We start from the raw sequence: 19,047 nt of genomic DNA, 5'->3' as shown, positions 1-19,047 counted from the left end.
ACAGTTGGCAAGAAGCAAAGTCAGAATGGACTCAGGACTCTTCATTTCTTTCTATCAAGTTACAGTGACTGGGATATCCTGAACAAAATGGTTCTTCAGTTTTTTTTTCTTCTTCATTGACTATCTTTTCCTTCATATAAAATATATTTCTAAAAAAAAGTTTGGATTTATGTTACATTTGTGATCTGGGAGAAACCAAATTTTAAACATTAGGTTAAAAGGGTTTTTTTGTTTTTTTTTTTGTTTTTTTGTTTTTTTATTTTATTTTTTTTTAATGTTTATTTATTTTGGGGACAGAGAGAGACAGAGCATGAATGGGGGAGGGGCAGAGAGAGAGGGAGACACAGAATCGGAAGCAGGCTCCAGGCTTTGAGCCATCAGCCCAGAGCCTGACGCGGGGCTTGAACTCACGGACCGCGAGATCGTGACCTGAGCTGAAGTCGGACACTTAACTGACTGAGCCACCCAGGCACCCCTGTTTTGTTTTTTTTTTGTTTTTTTTGTTTTAAAGATTTACCTTCCTGGGACAAAAGCTCATTCTTCCTGGAAAAACTCACCACGAACTCTGGTCCTACCAGGTTCCCACAGATATAGTGCCATTGAACAAAATCTTCCATTCAACATTTCTATCTAATATGAATTGGAGTCAGAAAAATAATGAACAACAGATAACATGTACAAGGGTTTCAGAAAATAGAATTATTGGATCCCAACAGATAATTCAGGAATTGTAATAGCTAAGTAAATTTGTTGAATATAGCTGATAAGGCTTTTTGAGGTACCTCAGATCTTTTGTGAGAAGACTAAAATTAATGATAAAAGCATTCAAGTTATGGAGTTAACAAAAAGAACTACAGAACAAAACTGAATCAAAGGAAAAGAAATAAAGATAGCAAAACTAAATCAAATGAAAATTTCTAAATCATCAAAGCTAAAGCTATTTTTTTGGAAGGATTTATAAACCAAATCCTAGTGGCACTAATCAAGGACAAAAGAGACAAGGTATAAAAATAATCATTATTAGAAGTAAAACCTGAGACTTAAATATAAATCCAATAAATATTTCTGAAAACAAATTTTAGGGGCACCTTGGTGTCTTAGTTGGTTGAGTGCTGACTCTTGATTTGGACTCAGGTCATGATCTAGCAGGTCATGGGTTCAATTCCTGTGTCAGGCTGTGTGCTGGCAGCACGAGCCTGCTTGGGATTCTCTCCCCTGTGTGTGCTCTCTCTCAGGGTAAATAAACATTTTTTAAAATAATAATTTTATGTTATAATTTGAAAACTTTGATGAAATACATGAGAAAATCAGTTTCCTATCACCCAGGTTTTAATTTTTTTTCAGAAAAAATGTAAGTAAAACAACCTGAAATGATTTTTTTTGTAATCTCATTAACAGGTTGCCTTTTCCTAGAAATTCAAGGATAATTTAGCAATATTTAAATATAATAATATAATTAATTACATTACATGATACAAGGAAATAAATATTTAGAATCTTCTCAAAGAGAAAAAGCTTTCAATAAAATTCATTTACCGTGTTAAAGAAAAAAGATATTAGCAACTGAGATACAGAATTTGTACTAAAACCTATAGCAAGTGTCATATTCAATGGTGAATCAATAGAAACCCCCTAAAAAGATACAACAAAGAGAAAAGATTGAAAATCATTTTACATTATCATAAATTGCCTTCAAGTCATCAAACCACCTTCTCAGAAAAGTGAATATATAAGCTATATAAATGGAGACATTTGCAAAATCTATAAACCGACAAAAGTAATATGTAGATATTTAAATTTTTTAAATCTATATAAAAAGAAAACAAAGTGGACAAAAATTATAAGCATAAGTTATAGAAAGAAGAAATATGGAAAGATGTTCAGTTTCACTAGTAATCAGGTAAATCTAAATAAAACGACAATGAAATAGTATTTCACACCCACTGTGGTAATAAAACTTCTGACAATACCAAGTATTGACAAAGCCATGAAACAATAGGAAAAATTGCACACTTTTGCTGGAGCATATATTTATATAAATTTATAAGCACTTTGGAGAATTCTTTAGTACTTTGGTAAAGGTGACAGTGCACATACTCTCTTACCCAGCAATTTCACTTATAGAAATATACTTGAGAAGCTCTTGGACATGCACACAAGAACCCAAACACCAATGTTCATAACTTCATTGATAGTGATTGCAAAAATCCAGGAGCTAAATTTCCGTCAAATAAAGAATGAAATAATAGAAATTGAACAAAGTAGGCTTACTCCTCTCAACATCACTAAATGCCAAAACAATATTGAGTGATAAAATAAGTTAGAAAAATATGTGTAAACAGCCTGATGCTGTTTACGTCATTTAGAGCAGTACACATTGTTTAGGGATTCATACATAAAGAAGTTCATGGGAGTGATAAAACTGCTTTCAGCATGTTAATTCTAGGAAGATGTGGTAAGGTAGCTTTACGAGGTGTCTTCACCTGTATTAGTAACTTTTTTAACTGGGTGCTGGGATATTGGAGATTTTATTGTATTATCTTTTATACTTTTTTGGATTACCTTAGCATTTCATAAAAATGACAGGCATCTATATAAGTGAGCCAAAAAGATTGTTACTTTTCTCATTGCCTTGATGGTGATTAAAATTAATTCCCCAACTGCTGTGGATTTACTACTATGGTGTATATTGTTAATCCTTGGGTTTGATCTATTAGTGAATCCATGTACACAGTGATAACCCATGAGCTGAAAGTTTCATTGAAAAGTCCATGGACTGAGGCCTAATTAACATCTCAGGCACTTGTGTTGAATGAGAAGACCTCTCCAGCCTGCTAGGAGTGAGCCAGGATGATTTTACGTGATTCTGTAATGTGGGTGAATGCACTACTGATCACATCTTGTTTCAATTATAGATCATAAGCCATAATGTATGCTTTTTACAAATTGTATTTATAAATGTGCAGAGAGGCAGAGAATAGTGGCTGTATTTAATAAACACCATAAATAACCATGGTGAAGTAGAGCACAGAATCCAAATGCAATTTATATATTCTCTGTGGAATTTGTAAAGCATTTTCTTAAGCAGATCTGGAAAAATTCCCATATCTGCCCCTTACTTGAATTATATAGAAGCATGTAGAAAAGCTCAATCTAGTCTTTTTTTCTTGGTGTCAGTCTTACTCTCTCACAATTCTCCAGTTCAGTTAATGTATAAACATTTGTTGCGGGCTAAACCTGGACATAATTTCAGGAGACAAACTACAGTTCATTTGTTCATGTTCAAATCTGCCAAAATGCCGTGATTCAAACCTGGCAGAACATATTTAAAGGTACACCTGTGTGTGAGTGCTTTTTTCCCCCAAACTGAGCTTTTGAGCCCTCTCAAGAGTTCTTTATTCACCTCAACCCTCTTGCTTTATTATTTACTGTTCTTTTAACTGCCCTGCATGTGATCTTTCTATTATGTGACTTGCCCTACCTCTTCTTGACTTGTCAGCTGTGCCTGTCTCTCCTAGCTGAGACCTCTATAGCCATTCTTTCTCTTTAAGAGTAACTTTTGGGGTGGCTCAGTTGAGTGTTTGACTCTTGATTTCTTCTCAGGTCATGATCCCAGGGTCTTGAGATCGAGCCTGCTCTGTGATCTGATCTTGAGATCAGGCTCTGTGCTGAGTGTGAAGCCTGCTTAAGATTCTCTCTCTCTCTCTCTCTCTCTCTCTCTCTCTCTCTCCCTCCCTCCCTCCCTCCCTCCCTCCCTCCCTCCCTCCCTCCTTCCCTCCCTCTGCCTCTCCCTCTCCCCCTCCCCCTCTCCCCCTCCCCCTCTCCCCCTCTCCCTCTCCCCCTCTCCCTCTCCCCCTCTCTCCCTCTCTCCCTCCCCCTCCCCCTTCCCCCTCCCCCTCTCCCCTTCTCCCCTGCCCCCCTCCCCCTCTCCCCCTCTCATGGGCTTTCTCTTTATCCCTAATAAAAAATCATGTATTTTTAAAAATTAACTTTGATGTGTGTTTGTTATTTCCATGACTTCATTTGAAAGAGAGTTTTAGTTAAGAGAATGGAAATAGACTCTCATGGTTTATATCTCACTTCCTTCATCTTTTTAGCTGTGTAATTTTGAGCAAGTCCCATAACTTCTCCTCATCTGTAAAGTAGGGGTAATAATAATATTTATATCATCAGGTTGTTGAGAGGGTTAAATAAGCTAATACATGTAGTGCTTGGTAGAGTAAGCACTTAATATGTGCTGGTGGTTGTTGTTTTCACTATCATTATTAAGATGTTATCTCCAATATACTCCAACAAGTGTGTTCATGGGAATATGGCCTTGTTTAGGTTCTCCAACCCATCTTGGTTTCCTACAACTTTATTGTTTGTGCTTTCCCTGTGGAGTCACTACTTGGCTTATTTTGCATGCCCCAGCATGGTGCGGGCAGTGACCCAAAGCAGCCTTCCACTGAGCTTGCCATTCCTACCAACAACCATCTAGAAGGCTGTGGGGATGTAATGGTAAATAAGAAAGAGGAGTCCCCACTTTCATGAGCTTATACTGTAGTGTAGGAAAAGAGACAATATACAAATGTATATGCCAGATCACCAGATACTGACTAATGCTGTGAAGAAAAGAAAGCATGGTCATGGAATAGAGAGAGACTGAACAGAGAAAGCTACTTCACAAATGGCGGTCAAGAATGATTCTTTGAGATGATGGCATTGGAGGTGAGACCTAAATAATAGAAGTTGCTGGTTGTGTTTATTAACAGTGTTCTAGGAAGAGGAGACCAGTAATGCATAATCTCTAGGGATGTTTTTTTGCTAGATGATGGATTGGAGAAGGCTAGGTTGTCTAGAGTGCAGTGAACTAAGGGGAGAGTGGAATGTGATGAGAAAAGGGGTAAGTCCAGATCTTACAGGGAATTGTAATACAGTTCAAAACTTCTACAAAATCCAAATACAGTAAAACCCACATATTGGAAAAAGTGGGCTTAAAATATGAGCCTACCCAGGTGAGACAGCTCCAGGATTTAATTTCATCCAGACTCTGCTGCTGCTTGGTGCCACCTAGTGGCGATTGTCCTCTGGCTTCAATGTCACATTGAAAATACTTCTAGTTCCTCGTCTTGGCTGGAACATCGCAGCTGTTCCAGAAATGTCCTAGTGAGTTGGTGCTCATTGAGGATTGTTCATGATCCCAGAAGACAGAGCTAAGAGAGTATTGGGCACATGGGACCCATTCTCCTTCTCAAAGCAGGGTCAGTTCTTGTTTACTGCTGGCCTTATATTCTCTTCTCTTTCCACCTCCCAAAAAGATAAGCGCTTTATTCTGTTTGAAAATAAAGGCTTGTCAGAGCATGAGCACCAATTGCCACTCAGAAATAACATTATATTTGAAATCATGTTGTCATGGAGTATACCACCCCAGGGTTTTACTGTTAGGATGACGTTTGAGCTTTGGTTTGGTACTTACTGTGTTTGACTTATAACTATATTATTGTCTAATGTTTTAATTATATATGTACTTGTCTCCTCCAAAGAATGTGAACTTCTAAAATGCAGAAAGAAGTCTTATGCATCTTTGTATCCTGGTAGCAAAGGGGTAAAAGAAACCAACATTTTTATTCACTAACTACAAATAGTACAAGTCTCATTTAATACTCAACAAAAAGTCTACAAGGCGAGAATTATTATGTCTGGTTTTTTTGTTATGTCTCTTTTGAAGATGAGGATGAGTCCAAAACCATACAGTAAATAAGGAAAGAACATTTCTATGAATTCAATCCCAAACCATCTGAAAATATAAGCTTACATGCTTTTGGCAGCAGGGGAGGCGGGGTGTAATCTCTGCACCTGATGTAAACCAAAAAGCCCATTTGCATTCCGCCTCACCAGATCCACTGCTTTGAACACCCAAGCAGGTTGCTGGTATGTAGCTGATTGGTGGGGTATACATGAAAAGCATACTCGGCCATTTTAGAGGAACAGAGTGGGGTTAATGACCCCTATTTGACTAATCAAAATAAGCATTCAAGGTGATTGGATACCAAATTTATTCTCAAGCATTAAGTCCACAGGCAGCTGAGGTCTGGGACCCCAGGAAGTCCTGCTGTTGCTGCCACAGCAGAGGAACTTGCCAATGTCAATCAGTCAGTCCCTGATGTTCAATTAGGTTATGACTTATGATTCTCTTTCTCTCCTCACCATTTACTGAATTGTAGTCAACACCACAGGAAAAATTAATGCCTGTGAAATGAGGCTTAAGGGGAAGAGCATTTACTATACAGAGTATTCACTTTTGTTAACTTGTAAGGGTATTTTCATTTTCCCAAAAATAGTATGAAGTTGGTCTTTTGCTTTTGCAAAGTCATTTCTTTGTGAATGTGTGTATGTGTATCAGGGAGGGGGCATTGGTGGCTAGATATCTGAAAAGAAAAACTGGCTAGATTTTGATGATGCAGTTCTTTATTATTCCATTGGCAGAAGTCATTTTTTTTAATTTAAAAAATGCATATAAACAGAAAAGGAGGAAGTAAAGAAACAAAATTGTCAAGATTTCACAAAGAGGATGCCCAAGACTGAGTCTGTCAGGGATAATTGTGTTGTTAAATAAGTGAAAATAGAGTATAAACAATAAAATTTAGAAAAATAAAAGTTGCTATTGAACATGGGCTGTGAATTCAACAATCAATTTGCAGGTATCATCTTACTGAAATATTACAATGATATAGTCATCATTTTCTCCCTTTCAGTCCCTTGGATTGAAACAGATAATACATGGTTTTCTAACCAGGAAGAGGTAGAGGCAGAGTTCAAGCTTGGTTCTGGTTGACTCAAGAACATGAATTTCAGAGTCTGAGCTGCCCTGATTCCATTGTCCCTGGCAAGTATTAGAAGGGTAATGGGACATCCCCCCTCTGCCTTACAGCATGTCATGCATGTGCCCCAGTACTGGCTATTACAATCCATTGGTATTGAATTACTAGAATTTCTATTTATATTAGTTTTTATTTTATAAAAAATAAAAACAAAACTTTACTAACTTTTTTAATATTTATTTTTGTGAGAGAGAGCATGTGTGCATGAGTGGGGGAGGGGCAGAGAGAGAGGGAGACAGAGGATCCAAAGTGGGCTCCAAGCTCACAGAAGATCCGTGAGATCACTCATGAACCATGAGGTCATGACCTGAGCCAAAATTGGATGCTTAACCAACTGACCACCCAGGTGCCCCAAAACTTTACTAATTTTTAATTGTAAACGATTTGATTGCAAACCATTGATGTGACATCATTTAATTAGTATATAAAGTGGAACAAGATTAAAAGAAAGATTTTCAGGGGTGTCTGGGTGGCTCTTGATTCTGGCTCAGGTCACCCAGGGTCATGGGATTGATCCCTGCTACCACAACTCCCTTAAGATTCTGTCTCTCTGCCCCTTATTCCTGTTCATATGCTCTCTCTAAAAAAAAAAAAAAGATTTTCAGAAACAACTAAACATATTCCATCATTTTACAAATATTAAAAATAATACATTAGAACAAACATTTTTGTGAAATTAAAAACAGTGTAGTTAACATTGCTCATTTAAATTGTTAAAGTATTCTGCTTTATGATTTTATATTTTAACCTTTGTATATGTTTGTATTTAAAAATATTCATATGGAGATTGCATGCTAAAAGTATTCATAATGTCACAGTTGCCTCTTCCAAAAGTTTAGAGATCTTGTTGCCCTTGCCACCACAAGGGCAGCCTCTTCTTTTAAAAAAATTTTTTTTAAACATTTACTTATTTTTGAGAGACAGAGAGAGACAGAGCATGAGTAGGGGAGGGGCAGAGAGAGAGGGAGACACAGAATCCGAAGCAGGCTCCAGGCTCTGAGCTGTTAGCACAGAGCCTGATGGCAGGACTTGAAGCCATAGACTGTGAGATCATGACCTGAGCCAAAGTCGGACGCTTAACCGACTGAGCCACCCAGGTGCCCCTAGGGGGGCAGTCTCTTCTGACAGGTGTCACAAACTCAGATGTCTACACCTGCCAAGCATGAATAAAGTGAGCCAGGAGTGGGCTGCTCTGCAATGAAGAATCCATGAACCTTTTAAAGGTGGCAGCCGCTTCTCATCATGGGCAAGTTGCTGCCGGGTGGAATATGGGTCCAGGCTTGACAGATTAATTTTTTTAAGGTGCCAGGAATCCAGAACCTATATGTGAAAACCCCAGGTTCTTAATGTTGGCATCTGGCTCAGTTGTTAAATATAACTGTTGGGGTGCCTGGGTGGCTCAGTCAGTTGAGTGTCAGACTTCGGTTCAGGTCATGATCTCACGGTTTGTAAGTTCGAGCCCCACATCAGGCTCTGTGCTCACAGCTCAGAACCTGCAGCCTGCTTCAGAATGTGTCTCCTTGCTCACTCTCTGTCTAATCCGTCTGTCTTTCTCTCTCTCTCAAAAATAAATAAACATTAACAAAATTAATATTACTCCCTGTGTGCCAACCAAATCCATACAAGGTGTGTGGGCTTTCTTGTTCCAGGGCTGACTGGGTCATCTGTTTTAAGTCCACAGAAGTAAGTGTGGCATAGGGAGTTGTACAGTTTTGTTTGTGACAGGAAAGCCCTGCCTTAGGACTTCATTTTGTTGAGGACTGGTTCTCAATGTATTTCTTCCTTTGCCAGTATCATTATTGGGAAGCAAGGAGTTAAGTGATGAAGGTGGTTCCAGCGATTGCGATGACAGCAGTAGGTTGATGGAATCCTTCTTAGAAAAAGGGTTTCCTGTAGCTTGAAGGTTGCTAGGGCTGAAGCTGAAGCCACCAGAAATAGTGAAATGCTCTGACGGAAGACTTGACTCTTCCTGGCCAATCTTGGATAGAAAATTCAATCATTTAATAATTCTTCTTTTTTGCTTTTTAATTATGCCTTAGACATTTGCATCACTTTTACAGGACTGACCTTTGTGTAGCCCTCAATAGAAACCATCTGTGGACTTCTGTGGCTGCTGTTTTTCTACCTACTTCCCCAAATCTCAGTCTTTAGTGCAAGCCAGGGGACGAGGGAGAGGAGGGGCAGATGGAAGTAGCTTGTACCGATTGCTGAAAGAGAAAAGACACGAGCACTCGGTGTTGTATGGAAACCAATTTGACAATAAACTTCATATATTGAAAAAAAAAGGAAAAAAAAAAAGAGAAAAGTCACAAGAGTGAGTGCTCAGCTGATAGGAGCCCATAGACATATCACCAGTAGGAATCCAGTCCCCATGTCTGGGGGAACTTTCCTCTTGTTTCCTGCCACTGATTTCCTTTTTTTGTCTCCCCAATGCCTGAAGAGGTAGCATATTAGGCTACAAAGAACATAGCTAGGAGGCAGGGCTTCTCTTCTCTGAGTACTTTGTCTCTGAGCCTCTGTTTCCTCGTGCTTGAAGGGAGACTCTGAATTCTAAAGGTCCCACCTCACTGTGGAACTGTGTGGATCAAGCAAGATACTGTATGTTGTAGCACATTGGATATGGTTCTGTGCTACACATGCCCTAAAGAGATTGTTATTGCCAAGCCCACAAGGTACAGCATTTCACATCAAAAAGACTCCCTCAGATACTCTATGGTCTGAGTTTGAAGCCAGAACATTCTCTGGAGATAGCAGTGGGTAGGTTGGTACCTGCACTTGATTCACTGCAGGTTAGGGAAGGAGAGAAAGTGAAGCTGGCCCTGGATGCGTCCCTGCAAATGCTATCGTTTCTCCGTGTATTTGGCCCTGGGTTTCCATGAGAAGTGGGTTTTTTTTTCTATGTGTGTCTACCCCAACATACTGTGACATCCTCCAGGGAAGAGACCATGAGTGGTTACTTATAATGTCACAGAAGGGGGTAGAAGAGGCAACATTGTATTAGTAAGAGGGCCAGAGTATTTGGCATTAGATAGACTTGCTCTTGAATCCCAGCTCTATCATGTACTATCCTGTGGCCTTGAGAAAGTGACTATACTCCTGGATTTCTTGATATGTAAAATAGGGAGAAGGGAGAGTAAATTGTGCTTCTCAAGCTGCCATGGAGACTAAAACATGGTGCCTGGGCACTGAATAGACATTGAAGAAATGTTTACTCTCTTCATTTTTTATATTCGGTATATATCAAAATTTCTGGACACGTGATAAATTTATGTGTATGTGTGTGTGCATATGTGTGTGTGTGTGTGTGTGTGTGTGTGTGTGTAAGTAAAATATGTGTAGCAATTTGGCATTGCTACTCTTTAAACAGCCTTTGAATTGATTTATGCTATTAGGGATTTGTTAATCCAGCCTGGAGACCTTTGATAAATCTCTTAGTGGTACTTAATTTTCCTACATATAAAAGGATGGTAATTGGACTCAGTTTGCAAACTGAGAGCTCAAGTTTGATGAAAAAAATGTTGCATTTTCTCTGTCCAGTATTGGCCCAACTGGTGTTTTTAAAAAATAAGAATAAAACCAACCTTACAGGCAGACTTAACCAGTGATGAAGGATTAAGGAGCAGTCTTTGCTGAGCAGGAATAGTCCTACAAAGACATTTTCAAACCATATGTATCAAAGTCCACCATGGAATGATATGGTGATGTTTCCCAGAGTTAAGCAACAGCGACTCCCCATAGGCAGGGCATGTACTTTCACCAGTTTACTAATGCCTGGGCTTCATCATTCATTTAGATTGCCTGCTTGGATCTTCTAATTTTTGTAGTGTATGACCTTGAATATAGTAGCATATAAAAATTCCATTCCTTTGTTGCTCTATGATTCAGTGATTTCTAAGCACAGGAAATTTAGAAATTGTTTATCATTACCAACATTACAATGGCTAACCACAGAACTGAAAGGATTGTTTCTCTCTAGGCATTGAAAAGAAATATATGGCAACCATAGGCAATGACAGTATCCTCTAATTTGTTTTCGACTGATGCTCATCCTGTGTAAACTGCTGTTAGTAGTCTGTCTTCTTTGGATACCTAAACAGTTTCTTAAGTTGAATGATTGTTTATTCAAAGAGAAATCATTCATTTTCTTTGTTTCCAGTTGTAGTTTCTTAGTCTTGGCTCAGAACTTCCCAAGTCACAGGTTGTCAGTTTGACTCAGTAGGGGCCAGCTCTGGGTCTGGATCCTTTGATAGCAGGAATAGTCCTACAAAGACATTTTCAAATCATATGTACCTAGGACTCTATGAAGTCATGACCAGCCAAGATACCCCCTCAGTGCTTTTGGGGTATCTTAACCCTAGGTCCTTCTATCTGTTCTCTGATGCATTTCTTCTCCCAACTCACAGAAGAGAGAAAAAGATACTTTTCTCCCTTTCAGAAACACAAATTATAACACTGTGAATTTGACAAAAGCTTTTTTTCTCCCACAAATAACTTTTTCATTATATGATGGTTGCTATCCTGCCATTACACAACAAAAAAGAATTTTCTCTGGGTATAATCAGATGGTGACAGAAATATGGGAAAGTTTTCTAAAGGACTGATTTAAGTTCTTCATTTTTCATTGGGAGCTGAAGCCTCTCTGTTTTATTTGGAGGTAAATTATCTTATGTATCATGTCTGCGTAAATACCTCCATTATGGATGATATAGTCTTTTAGAATACTCAAAGCATGGACCTGTCCTTGGGATAGGGACATCTTGCAAGAATAAACGTTCCTCCTACTTAAAAGCAGGAAAACAAAGACTTGTTCAAGATGACTTCATTAGTATCTTAACCTAGGATTCTTAAATCGATAAAGATACTCAGGACTAGATATAATAGCATGAGGGTCAAAAGTAAAACATAGCTATTTTGGTTCCCTGATCACATCAGGCATGCAGTTTGGTGAGAAAGACAGTGTGGTGTATTGAAAGGTAGAGTAGCTTATTGAACTTTTGGGATCTAAAAACAAATAAGTTTGAGTCTTAGCATATTATGTACTAGATCTATTGCTTTATGGAAATTATTCACTCTGGGCTTGGTTTTCTTATCTGCAAAATAGAGTGTTGTATTACTTAGAATTTTGGATGTAAGTAGCAGAAAACTCAGGTAAGTGTGACTTAATAAGAAAATTGTTAATTACATCTCATGGTAAGCAAGTTGGCAGTATGTAGCTCCATGGTTGGCTCAACAGTTCAGTGTTACCAGAAGGCTAGTTTGGTGTGTCCATGATTTTACTGCATTTTCTCCCATAGTACCAAGATGGCTACACCTCCACTTACCAACTCTTCCACCCAGATTGCTAAATAAAATGAGTGTGTCAGAAATTCTGTTATTTTTACCATGAAAGGCAACCTCATTCTCATTTCCATCCCCAGCAGACTTTCTTTTACTTCTCACTGGCCAGAAGTTGGTCACATGCCCAGATCTAGACATGTCACTGGGAAAGGAAGAGGGATAGCCTTATTATTATAGACCTATCATTCGCAAAGTATGGCCCTTAGGATGATTCTGTCCAGCTTGTTAAAATACACATTGTTCAGCTCTACCTCCAGAGTAGTTGGTTCATTATGCTGGAGTTGGGTCTGATCATTTTCATTTCCAAAATATTCCCTGCTTATGTTAATGCTGCTGGTCCAAGGATCACTCTTTGAACCACTTATTTAGATCAGGAGTGATTCAATCCCTGGGCTCTGATAAGGGTGCTACTCTTTTCTGAGATTATGGAATTACTACTCTTTATGTAAACAAGTCAAAGTTAACATGGGAAGACAATGGAGACACCTCAGTAGATAATTCTGGGGAGATAATAGAATTATTTACAAAAGTGTTAGAACAGTTTAATGAACAACGGGGGGGGGGGAGGGGGGAGTTGGAGTAACCTAGAAATGAGCATCTTAGGGAGCCACAACCATAGCTTGTGCTGAAGAAACATAGCTGTTGTCAGAGATGCCAGCAAGGTGGAGCATATGGGAAGAAATATCCTGCTTCTCTCTTCCTCCCTCCTTCCTTCCCTTCCAAGTCGCCAGCCTCAAACCAGCCACATGTAATTGAAATCCAGTTAGCAAGAGTCTAAGAAATATAACTGTGAGGAGTTAGCAGAGGAAAAGCAGATACCGAATCAACAGAAAATAGATGGATGATTGGCACAGCAGTTGGGAGGATGCAGACGATGAGTCAGTCACAAATGTTTGCTCTATACAAGGTTGATAATAGAATTTTAAAACATTTAAAGTAGTTGACACCATACTAGTTACACAACAAGGTTCCAGTTAAATTGGTGATCATGGAATGAAATGATCCCCAGAGAATCGCCAGAACACATTATATGACCCGTAAGGGTAGGAAATGTACATTACTACCTTGCTAGAGTCCTCAAAGAGGCTTCTTTTATACTTAGTTCAGATGGGGCATCTGGGTAGCTCAGTCATGATTTAATGGTTCGCGAGTTTGAGCCCTCCTCATCGGGCTCTATGCTGACAGCTCAGAGCTTGGAGCCTGCTTCAGATTCTGTGTCTGTCTGTCTCTGCACACCACCCCCCCCCCCCCACACACACACATACACTCATATCCTTTCTTTCTCTCTCTCTCTCTCTCTCTCTCTCTCTCTCTCTCAAAAAGAAACTTTAAAAAATTTATGCTTGGTTCAGAGAATGACATTGAAGGCTTTATTTGCCTTCTTGATAACAATGGACACAGATACCAAGAACTTTGACCTGATACCCAGAGAAGAACAGAAAATTGAAGGTGCCCTTTCATCCTCAGAAGCATCCCAAACAGAAGCTTGAAGATTATCCTGAGTAGCATGGTTTCATGAGCCAGTATATCCATCTCACAGTATACTGCAGTTGTTGCATAAATACTCAATTGAACTCCATTCTCAGTTCAAGATATCTCAGATGGAGCTGATTTTACATCTTGCTCCAAGAATAGACTGGTAATCCAGACATAGCCACAGTAATTACTTCAGAACTCAGCAAGTGACCAAATTGTGACTAATGAAGCTCAAATCATAGATTTTTGACAATGCTTGTTAAGAATCTCTTTCAATAGGGGCGCCTGGGTGGCTCAGTTGGTTGAGCATCCAACTTCAGCTCAGGTCATGATCTCGCAGTTCGTGAGTTTGAGCCCCACGTCGGGCTCTGTGCTGACAGCTCAGAGTTTGGAGCCTGCTTCGGATTCTGTGTCCCCTTCTCTCTCTGCCCCACCCCAGCTTGTGCTCTGTCTCTCTCTTTCAAAAATGAATAAACATAAAAAAATTATTTTTAATAAAAAATTAAAAAAAGAATCTCTTTCAATAGGTTTAGAATTATGTTAATCTAGAACAGCTGGAGGCACTGCATGGCAAGGCTCTGGCTTGAAATGAAGCTAATGTGCTGGAAGAGCAGAATGAAAAGAAGAGGCATTCTATATCCCAATGATATTGTTTGATATACCTAGATTGCATAGATCCAAGGGCCACTGGACTTTTCCATTATGTGAGACAGTATGTTTCAGGGGAGGGAGTGTTAAGCAAGGTTAAAATACAACTTGCAACTAACAGTCCAAAGTCAAAAGGTGTTTCAGCACGATTTACTAAGTACTCATTCCTGTGCCTCTTTCCTGTGCCTGCTGCCTACACCCCGTGCTGACCTGCTTTCCATTCTCGTAGATCTGTATTTCACAGTTACCCCTCCAACCCTTGTCCATGACTCTTTTTTTTTTTGGTTGTGATATGCAAAATCATATTTTTGTGTTTCATCTAATTCTTAGTATCAAAAATTTGCTTTTGGTTCTTGTGCATCAGGTTATATTAAGAAATATCCCTTCTAGGGGCGCCTGGGTGGCTCAGTGGGTTAGGTGTCCGACTTCAGCTCAGGTGATGATCTCACTCTTCATGGGTTCAAGCCCCGCATGGGGCTCTGTGCTGACAGCTCCCAGCCTGGAGCCTACTTCAGATTCTGTGTCTCCCTCTCTCTCTTCCCCTCCCCCGCTCATGCTCTGTCTCTCTCAGTCTCTTAAAAAAATAAGTGGTAAAAAAAAAAGAAAGAAAGAAATATCCCTTCTAGTATAATAGTCTTTGACAGGTTCCTATGATGTGACTAACCGTACTTCACATATACCAGCCCTGCCGGCAGGACCAGATATAGTGTAAAAATCTATTTGCCATACTTTTACTAGTTGTTTTACAGTGAAAAGTTTTATCATTGGATTAAACTTTTCTTTTTCCAAATATAAACATTGCATCCATACCTTTGTGTCTAGACATTGCTGTAGCTAATTCCCACCGATTGTAACGTGTTGTGTTTTTTAAAATTCAGTTTACAGTATTTCATGCTTTCCTTGTGATGTCTTTTTTTCTATGGGCTTTTTGAAGTGGTGTAATTTCTAAATATTTTCACCTTTTCTGGATATGTTTTGTTATTTTATTTCCAATTTAATGTTAGTGGACAGAGAACACTGTAGGATTTCAGTCTTTTGAAATTATTTGAGATTGTTTTATTAACCAACATTTGTGTTGTATATTGGCCAACATTCCGTGTGCATTTGCAAAAAAAAAATATGTATGCTGCAGTAATTGAGTATGATGTTCAATAAATGTCAGTGAGTGTTTTTAAGGTTTATATTCTTACTGATATTTTTTCTATTTTATCATTTACTGAAATATGGATGTTAAAATCTCTGCACATATGTATTTTTCCCTTTAGATCTTTTGTGTATTTTGAAGCTATGCTATTAAGCACTTTTAATATTTAAGATTGGTATATCTTCCTGATGAACTGAGTCTTATGAAATTTTTTTTAATCTTTGCTAATTTTCCTTATCCTGAAGACTTTTTTCTCATACAGCTAATCCATCCTTTCACACACTCTATACATAATCAAATCATCATGTTGTACACTTTCAATATGTTACAATTTTATTTGTTATATCTCGGTAAATATGAAAGATTGTGTGTGTGTGTGTGTGTGTGTGTGTGTGTGTGTGTGTGTATAGCTATTCCACCTTTCTGTCGTTGATATCTACATGGTATATCTTTTTCCATACTTCTATTTTAAGTTGTTTCTAATTTTGTATTTAGAGTGTTTCCCTTGAAGACTGTATATAATTGGGTCTTCTTTTTTTATCTAGCCTGATAACCTTTGCCTTCAGCTGAGTGTTTAATATATATACATTTTTTTATAATTCCAGTGTAGTTAACAGTGTTATATTAGTTTCAAGTGTGCAATACACTTTGAATAATTCTATACATTACTCAGTGCTCTTCAAGATAAGTGTCCTTTTAATTGCCTTCATCTGTTTCACACTTCCCCCTATCTACCTTCTCTCTGGTCACCATCAACTTATTCTAAGAGTCTGTTTCTTGGTTGTCTCTTTTTAAATTTTATTTCTGTTATTTCTTAAATTCTATATAGGAGGGAAATTATATGGTATGTATCTTTCTCTGGCTTAATTCGCTTAGCATTATATGCTCTAGTTCCATCCATGTTGCAAATGGCAAGATTTCTTTCATTTTATGGCTGTGACTGAGACCATTGTGTGTGTGTGTGTGTGTGTGTGTGTGTGTGTGTGTGTATATACACACACCATATCTTCTTCATCCATTCATTCTTTGATGGACACTTGGGCTGCTTGCATAATTTGGCTACTGAAAATAATGGTGCAGTAAATATGGGGGTGCATATATATTTTTGAATTTGTATTTTTGTATTCTTTGGGTAAATACCTAGTAGTATGATTACTGGATCATATGGTAATCCTAGTTTTAATTTTTTGTGGAACCTCCAAACTTCCACAGTGATTGTACCAGTTTGCATTCCCACCAACAGTGCAGGAGGGTTCCTTTTTCTCCGCACCCTCACCAACACTTGTTTCTTGTCTTGTTGTTTTTAGACATTCTGACAGTTATGAGGTGATATCTTATCGTGGTTTTGATTTGAATTTTGCTGATTATGACTGATGTTGAGCATCTCTTCATGAGGCTGTTTGCCATCTAGATGTCTTCTTTGTAGAAATATCTATTCATGTCTTCTGCCCATTTTTAATTGGGTTATTTCGTTTTTTGGTGTTCAGCTGTATCAGTTCTTTATATATTTTGGATACTAACCCTTTATCAGATATGCCATTTGCAAATATCTTCTTCTATTCAGTAGATTGTCATTTTGTTGTTTCCTTTGCTATGTAGAAACTTTTTGTTTTGATGTAGTTTATTTTTGCTTTTGTTCCCTTGCCTCAGGAGACCTATCTAGAAAAATGTTGCTACAGCTAATGTCAGAGAAATTACTGCTTCTGCTCTCCTCTACAGTTTGTATAGTTTCAAGCCTCACAATTAAGTCCCTAATCCATTTTGAGTTTATTTAAGAAAATGGTCCAGTTGCATTTCTTTTGCATGTAGCTGTCCAATTTTCCCAGCACCATTTGTTGAAAAGACTCTCATTGTAGTTTTTTGCCCTTTATTGAAGATAAATTGACCACATAATTGTAGGTTTATTTCTGAGCTCTGTATTCTGTTCCATTGATCTATGTGTCTGTTTTTGTGCCAATATCATACTGTTTTGATTATTACAGATTCGTAGTATATCTTGAAACCTGGGACTGTGATACTTCCAGTTTTGTTCTTTACTTTTTTTTAAATTTTTTAAATGATTTTGAATGTTTATTTATTTTTGAGAAGGAGAGAAATAGAGCACGAGCCAGGGAAGCACAGAGAGAGTGGGAGACACAGAATCAGAAGCAGGCTCCAGGCTCTGAGCTGTCAGCACAGAGCCTGATGTGGGTCTTGGACCCACGAACCATGAGATCATAACCTGAGCCAAACTCAGATGCTTAAACAACTGAGCCTCCTAGGCACCCCATAGTTTTGTTCTTTCCTAATATTACTTTGTTCTATACAAATTTTAGGATTGTTTGTTCTAGTTCTATGAAAATACTATTGGTATTTTGACAGGTATTGCATTGAGTCTGTAGATAGCTTACGTAGTATGGACATTTTAACGATATTTGTTCTTCCAGTCCACGAGCATGGAATGTTTTTCCATTTCTTTATGTTGTCTTTGATTTCTTTCATGAGTATTTTATAGTTTTCAGAGGACAGGTCTTTCACATCCTAGATTAAGGAATACCTAGATATTTTATTATTTTGGGTGCAATTGTAAATGGGACTGTTTTCTTAATTTCTCTTTCTGCTGCTTTCTAATTACTTATAGAAATGCCAAGGATTTCTGTACATTGCATTTATATCCTTCAATCTTACAAATTCATTGATCAGTTCTAGTAGTTTTTTGGTGGAGCCTTTCAGGTTTTTTGTATATATTATCATGTCATCTGCAAATAGTGAGTTTTACTTCTTTCTTACTAGTTTAGATGCCTTTTATTTCTTCTGGTTGTGTAATTGCTCTGTCTAGGACTTCTAGTACTTTGTTGCGTAAAAGTGGTGAGAGTGAATATCCTCGTCTTGTTCCTGATATTTGGGAAAAGCTCTCGGTTTTTCCTCGTTGAGTATGATGTTCACTGTGGGCTTTCCATATATGGCCTTTATTATGTTGAAGCATATTCCCTCTAAACCTACTTTGTTAAGGGTTTTTATAATGAATGGGTGTACTTTGTCAAATGCTTTTTCTGTATCTATTGAAATGATTATATGGTTTTCAACCTTTCTCTTTGATGTATCATGTTGATTGATTTGCAAATATTGAACCACTTTGCATCCCAGGGATAAGTCCCACTTGATCATGGTGAACGATTTTTTTGAAGGTATTATTTAACTTGGTTTGCTAATTTTTTGTTGAAGATTATTTGTACCTATTTTCATCAAGGATATTGACCTGTAGTGTTTGGTGTTTTTTGTTTTGTTTTGTTTTGTTTTGTTTTTGTTTTGTTTTGTTTGCTTCTTGATGTAACCCTGTATTGCTGTAAACTCTCCTCTTAGAATAGCTTTTGATGCATCCCAAAGATTTGGATCCTTGTGTTTTCATTTTTGTTTACCTCCATATAATTTTGATTTTTTCTTTGATTTCTTGGTTCACACATTCATTGTTTAGTAGCATGTTACTTAACCTCAATGCATTTGTGCTCTTTCCAGATTTTTTCATGTGGTTGATTTCTAGTTTCATAGCATTTTGGTCAGAAAAGATGCATGGTATAATTTCAGTCTTTTTGAATTTGT

General features: G+C 38.0%; 1 protein-coding gene and 1 long non-coding RNA gene across 3 annotated transcripts in view; one reads left to right on the top strand and one right to left on the bottom strand.

Moving 5' to 3' along the window:
* The window catches only part of NELL1 (neural EGFL like 1), an 862,696-nt gene that overhangs the window by 770,339 nt on the left and 73,310 nt on the right, over positions 1–19,047 (top strand). The gene's annotated exons all lie outside the window — the stretch shown is intronic.
* The window catches only part of LOC128311811 (uncharacterized), a 101,570-nt gene continuing 88,970 nt past the window's right edge, over positions 6,448–19,047 (bottom strand). Inside the window, exon 6 of the long non-coding RNA XR_008290429.1 lies at positions 6,448–9,070. This is a non-coding gene — a long non-coding RNA (uncharacterized LOC128311811). The remainder of the gene's footprint in view (positions 9,071–19,047) is intronic.

Source organism: Acinonyx jubatus, chromosome D1 (genome assembly GCF_027475565.1).
Source record: "Acinonyx jubatus isolate Ajub_Pintada_27869175 chromosome D1, VMU_Ajub_asm_v1.0, whole genome shotgun sequence".
NCBI lineage: Eukaryota > Metazoa > Chordata > Mammalia > Carnivora > Felidae > Acinonyx > Acinonyx jubatus.
Note: the sequence above shows the minus strand (reverse complement) of the source record. Positions and strands in the feature narration are given on the sequence as shown.